Raw genomic sequence first — 7,341 nt, forward strand, 5'->3', positions numbered from 1 at the left:
AATTACATATACTAAAGCTCTAACTCTCCATGAATAGTAATATCCATATTGATTTACTATTTTTTCCTTAATGTTGTGTTTATTATTATTCTGCCTCTCATGCCTGTTTTGTCTCTCTTTTCACCGCTTCGGTATTGGGTTTTGGTTTGTTCCTCACATATATTAAGGGGGGTGTATTCATTTAAGAGTCTACAAGATTTTTTTGTATTTTGAAAATCTATGGGTATTCAATTGAGATTTTAAACAATCCTTTAAAATCTTGATGTATTCAATTAAGATTTAAAATTATCCATTCAAATCTGCAGATATTCAAAAGTATATGGATTTTTAAGGATTTCATTAAATGTTGGATTTTGAAGGATTTTATAGTGCTTTTTATACTTATCAAAACTCAAAAACAATCCAACCATTTTCCAAGAGATTTTGATGGATTCTTTCTCACTCAAAAAATGAAGAAGCTCTTCACCAAACAAAAAAAAAAAAAAAAAAAAAAAAAAAAAACAAGAACAAGAAGCAGCTCTCAATAGGTGACACCCATCTATTTTGTCTTAAACCTATCTTCCCACTATCCTCCTCTGCCTGTGCCTCTGCTCTCATCTAATAATTTATTTTTATTTTTATCACTATAGCTCTGGAAGCCTTAATCCTTCTAGCTAATTAAGCTCACTTTCAATGGTATTGTTAAGATGATACATACACACATGTTTCTTTTTTTTTAATCAAACCCGAAGCCGGGTGCCGATATATATACATATATTCATCTAAAACCAGAATAGGCCGTTACATACACACATGTTTCTTTTGTAAATTAGATATGAAATAAATTATGTCATTAGTTTACTACTTTATTTTTTGTGTAACATTTTGGTTGATTAGTTTTCTCTTATTATTCATATATCATTATACACAACATAAAGAATGGTAGATTGCCATTATAGTTGGATCCATACATCCATTGCTCTTAAAGAAGAAAAAAAAAATAACCTACCAAAAACATCATAAGAACTTGTAAAATCTAAACAAATACTAGTAAATCAATCCATTAGAATCAATCAGAGTCCATATAGAATTTAAACAATCCGTGGATTAAGTAAATCCATGGATTATAAAAACTCAAACAAAATCTTTTAAAATCTGAATTGAATACACCCCCCTAAAGCTCTAACTCAATGAATAATAAAACTCATATTGATTTACTATTTTGCCCCTAATGTTGTGTTTATTACTATTCTGCCCCTCATGCCTGTTTTGTCTCTCTCCCACCGCTTCGGTTTTGGGTTTTGGAGTTGTTCCCGACGAGCGAGAGAGAGAGAGAGAGGAGGTGGAGAAAAAAGAGGGGAGAAGGGAGTTATCGCCCATTGAAATATGCTCTCTTCATTTTTGTGGGATTAAATTTGGGATTACTTTGCTTGATTACCCGCAAAAAAGAGATACTCCCGACAAGAGAAAAAATAGAAAGAAGGGAGTCATCGCCACAAAAACTTCAAAACCTCATTACTCGCAGCATCGCGCGGCGAGTTTCCTAGTTCTCACTAATGATCGAAGGCGCAACCTGTTGGGTTCCTTTCATGGGCCGTTGGGTCGAGAGAAACTCAGTATGCACGACCTTTTTCTAGACCCGACGACCGGCGAACATAACCTAATCTAAACTTCTCCGTCCTGTGAAGACACCGCTGCGCACTGGTGTCGTTTTGTCTTATCACCGCGGTTTCGTTTCTAGTATCGGTTGGTCCATCCCACTGGGTGTAGAGAGAGAATCGAAGACGACAAGTTTTGTGTTTCCCGACGATTTTGCAGAGTTTCCCGGCGACTTCGGTCAACGTCAACGATGCATGAGGTATGAAACTTCTTCTACTCTTCAAGCTGTACGTACACGTTGATATACATGGTTTTTGATTTCGATCAAGTTTGGAAGAGTTGCCATTTTAGGTGATTTCGGCCTCCGTCGAAATCCACTGTGCGCGGTGGCTGTTTGGCTTTTCTGGGTTCATTTCTCACCTTAACGCGTGTCTATGAACAACTATTGATGCTAGATTATGCTTGAATTGAAGAAATTGTGAAATTGGAAGTGAATTCGATCCAGAAGTGGGTCACCTGAGTTTGTGAGAACTTAAGGACAGTACAGCTGCTGTTTGAAGTTGAAATTGAATTAGAACTCGATTGTGGAATTGAAAGCTTGTAATCAAGGTGAATTCTGAATTTCAAATTTGTAGTATCTGGTAATATTGCTTTAGAGGTTACTGTTACTGCTGAGGATTGATTTCTGGGAATTTAAGAAAGAAGTTGGTCAGATTATGTCTTTACAAAGTTGTCTTATTGACAATGCAGATTAAGTCGTGGTGATACTGAACTCAGTTGCATAATTACAAGATAGTTGGTGTTGGGATTCTTTGGTTAATTGTGTGATGCATGTGCCGTTGAATGGAATTACAGGGCTTGAGTTTGATTAATGGCAACTGGTCATTTGAAAGTACGATGAATGTTGGGAAAAATTGTGCCAGGGCTTGTTGATTAACTGATTAAGGAACTATTTGGCCAACTAGTTGATATATGGGGTTTACGCATTTTCTATAGTTGTTGGTTTGGTTTGTTATTTCGTATTGAGAATGAATGCCAAGTACATTGAATTCATATTTGGTGACTAAGGTAGAATCCTTTACCCCGTGAGTTATAAGGGTTAAATACTGCTTACTCTCTATACTTATAGGGTTTCATCGTTTCAGTCCTTGATATTTGAATTTCACCTAAAAAGTCCATGAACTCCCAATTGGTCCCTACCGTCAAACATCAGTCAAAAACTCCGTTATCTTCCTCTAAAAAGTCTATTATACCCTTATTTACTTTAAAAAATATATATATTTCTCTTCCTCTCTTTTTTTATTTTTTTTTTTATTTTTATTTTTACCTCTTTTTCTTCCGACTCTTTCGCCTCCTTCTGTTCATCTCCTCATCAAGATGGTTCCAATCCACAGACCTTCAAGAGGTGAAATGAAAAAAAGAAATAAAACAGAGAAAAAATAAATTTTTTAAAAAAAAGTAAGTGAGGGTATAATAGACATTTTCGACAACTTTAACAAAAAAATTTGACGGCAGGGACCAATTGGGAGGAAATTGAGAGTTCATGGACTTTTTAGGTGAAATTCGAAGGTCAGGGACTGAAACGATGAAACCTTATAAGTATAGGGAGTAAACAATATTTAATCCTTAATTGTTATAATCTGAAGTTCATCTGTAGTGATTAGAAAGAGAAAATTGCTGGGTGTCCATAGTAATTTGGGACATGCCACTGAAATATTGTAATTTTGAAGTTAAAGATAATTTTACTCGGGTACCTTTTTGAAGTTAAAGATAATTTTACTCGGGTACCTTGGTCAAGAAAAAGTGATATGATCTTATTAGTATCGTCGATTTGAAATATTGGAATGACAATGAATTGTTGTCAGATTTAGGGACTCCAGTTACCCGGAACGTGAAAGTGGTGGTGTTGGCCTAGAAAAGTGATTGGAGTTAAGAACTGTGATATTCCAGGTAGGAAATTCTGGACTCGCCTCAGTTAGTATTTTTTATGAATGTATTCTTACATAAATTATTGATGGATGAGAAATCTGTTTTTGATTTTTTATGAGTTATTGTTTGATGAAATGAGATTGAGAGAGCATAGCGACTTCCTTCGGCTTTGATCCTGTAAACCTCCGGAGAGGATTTATGGAGGAAATAGTGTTTGAAATCGGTTGAGATGTGGCAGTACCTCTAAATGATATGGCATAAGTGGACTCTCACTACACCTTGCCGCTTGGACAATATTATTTTGGTAAGGGTGTAGTTGGCATAGAGACCGGTCATCAAGTCTGTTTTTCTTTGATGGCCCTACTTGTTTTTTTACAAATGAACAACGGTTTGTGATTATGAACATTTTATTTTTTTGCATGGTTTTTCACTACTCGCCATGGCAAGTGTATAAAATTGTTTTGACATCTACCTGGGGTAGAGTCTTATTGAGCAATAAGGACGAAAGCTCACCCCCCTACAACAGTCTGTGGATATAGGTATTGTGTACGAAGACGGGACAGCTCAATGATGCTAAGTGTGGTTTAGTTATCATGTACTTCAAATTGTGTCATCGATGGAGTTAGATCCACACGATAGGGTTTATTAATTCATTTACTCCCGCAAAATTTATTTATCGAATTTGTGATTGTTCGTAAAATACCTCTCTTGTAAATTCTTTGGATTGTGGCCTTGAACTAGACTAACATTCGATCATGGTTTTGAAAGGAATTGTATTGGTTTTTAAAGGACTTCTATTGGTTTTATTGTTTTCAACTCATTTTTAATAAACGCTTCTGCATTTAAATTTTGTAATTTACGTTTACAAATAAATTTTTAATTTTCTCTTTTGCCTTGCGGGTTCATATGACTTGAATTAAAAATCTCGGCTTAGATTTTAAGGATACGCGGCACTGTAATGTACTCGATTTGATAAGGTGCAAATCGGGGCGTTACAGAAAACTATAACCAATCAAATACAACACATGGACTTTTTTTTTGGGGGGGGGGGGGGGGGGGGACGGGAGCCGAGGCTGTCTCATAGCATAACGAGGCTCTGCCATTGTCTACATTGTCTAACGTTTAGGTGACCTAACTAATTGCCTTAGTTGAATCGATATTAGTCATAAAAGAACTTCGCATTATTCTCTGCTGCAAGTTATGGAGGAAAAGTGTGTGAAGAAATCAAATAGGCTGTTAAGGGCCAAATTTAAAAAATGAGGCGTGCTCTGACTAAGAAACTAGGATGTGCCTCTTATTCTTGGTCTTTACATCAGAAGAAAATTTTATACGCACCATCTTGAAATTTTGGTTGTTCCTCCTTGACTGAGGCGCGACATCAACGTGGTGACCTTGCATTCTATGTCCAGTGGTGACGCAGTTATTGGCGAGGTTGTCTTTTTATCTGCAGTAGCCTCCACGGCTGCAATGGTTGTCACATTAGGTGTTCCACCGATTATCTTCCTGTTCTGAGCTATCATATAGACCAGATCATCCGGATTGATTTCCCTTAGGTTTAGGGTTATGCTCACGACAGCCTTGCTTAGGGGCGTTATTATAATTCGACTTCGAAATAGTCTTAGTTCCAAGGGGTATTATTATAATTCGACTTCGAAACAGTCAGGAATTATAATTCTTCACAAGAATTTTGTCGTGTTTTTTAGCAACAGACATTGTTGAGATCAGCTGATGAAATCTTGTGATCCGTCCACCTCGTATATCAAGTCAATATATACTGTTACGTCATGTATCTCAATTTACCTATTTACTAGTCATTTGGACGGTAAACGACAATTACTTTCACTTTTTACTTTGTTTCGATCCTTTTAGTGGCCCTAAAAGTTGACTTTTTGTTTGGGTCAGTTTTCGAGAAAATTTTCTTCATAAAAGTTGTAGAGGACGTTAAACCGAGTCCGTGCATATGTGGTACGTTTAAATCGGAGTTCGTATGCAAAAGTTATGCACAAAATTGCAAAGTTACTGTTCATGGTAAGTTTCTATATAAATGGAAAGTTACTGTGGTAGGTTTCCATTTTCGGAAATCACTGCAGTACATCTCTCTCTCTCTCTCTCCTCCCTCGCGTTCTCTCTCTCTCTCCCGGTTTCGTTATTTTTTGTTTTTTCCGACATATCTTCCAATTCCGGCCACCTGACGGCGTGCCACTTGTCATTTTAGGACTGCCTCCTCCTCCCGCACAATCCCATAGCGGTGGTTCACGGCGATTTGGCCGGAAAACCGACGATCGAAGCAAAACACGTTTACTGTAGTAGTTGGACATTGCAGGCGATTTCTTCTGATTCCGGCCACCATCTTCGACAATTCCGGTCATTCTGGAAAGCCCATTGTTCATGGACGAATCCCTCCATGTGCCCTAACTCAATTTGAGGTGTGGAGGAAGAATTGAAGGTTTGAATTTTTCTCTTCACTGTTGCAAATAGGATGTTTACTGTTTGCCTTGATTTCCGATAATTCTATGTGTTTTCTAGCTTGGTGGTAGTTGAGAAAAGTGTTGGGCTTGTTGAGTGGATGTTTTAGTTGAAGACCCAGTTTGAAGGTGGCTGGGGGCGTGTGGAGGCGTGTAGGGCAGAGTTATATTTCCTGTTTTTAGCTAGTTAAACTATATAATTGTTGTAGAACTTGTAAATGTGTTTTTGGTGGAAATTGGAGAAGTTTGTTATCGACTGTGAATTTTTGAAGTTTGGAGTTTCGAATGTCGATTTATGGGAATCTGACCTTCGGATTTCCCTTGTTTCCGCTCTGGAATACTTTAATCGACGGATTGATATTAGTGGTGAAGTTTGAGTTGAATCAGAGAAGAAATGGAGAAGTTGGTTTTGCGAGGGGTTTTCAGATTTGAACCGTATTTAAGTGTCGAATTGTTGTTTACGGAATATAATTTTGTACGGGACTAGGTACCGACCCATTGCTCAACGAGGATCGTTACCCTTGGCTGCCATGTTAGCCGTATACTGTGAGCAGACATTTGATTTTAAATGATGCATGTGAGTATTTTTTGAATTACGGATTTATTTCATTATCATTTATTTGTCGAGCATATTATTTGGCTTTGGATTAATGACTTATGTTGAATTTTGACGAGTTTTTCCGAGGCGATTCCGGAATTTTATTTATTTATTATTTCTCGCCTATTGGTTTATGAATTCTAGAATATTTGGGTGTGCGGGGTCACGTCATTGGTATATATATTTTTCTCGTGAGATTTTGGGGGAGCCTTACTGATTTTCGATTTTCGTGGATTTTGACGCACCATACCTGGGTCGTTTTATTTATTGCTAGCTAGCCTATTAGTACTCTTCCCCACTTACTATGTGTTTGCGGCTGAGTTGAGCAGAACCTGGGAGGCTTCGACCCGAGTCTGGGAGGCTCCCTTACTTGTATGGTGATAACTCCTTCCCCATACTCTATTATTACTTGACTAGCAGGGCTAGTCCGATGTCTCTTAACTAGCGGGGCTGGTATATTTTCACGAGTTTTTGAGCTTAGAGAAATGTGTTTTATAAATGTTGCATGCATCGGATTTTAAAAGGAATAAATGTGGGAAAGTATAAAATCCCTTTTCTTTTCGATTACTTATTTTTGTCCACTCACGCTAACGTTTTTATCTACTTTCCCTTGGGCCTTTCGGTTTCAAATGCCCATTCTGCAGAGTAGTTGGTTCGACATAGTAGGATTCGGGGCATAGCATCTGCTGCTGTTGTATTTCATATTGTAGGTTACTTATTGAACCTAGCTACTTGTATCTTGAATTCTTTTCTCTTTTAGATTGCTTTGAT

The sequence above is a fragment of the Rosa rugosa genome, chromosome 5 (genome assembly GCF_958449725.1).
Source record: "Rosa rugosa chromosome 5, drRosRugo1.1, whole genome shotgun sequence".
NCBI lineage: Eukaryota > Viridiplantae > Streptophyta > Magnoliopsida > Rosales > Rosaceae > Rosa > Rosa rugosa.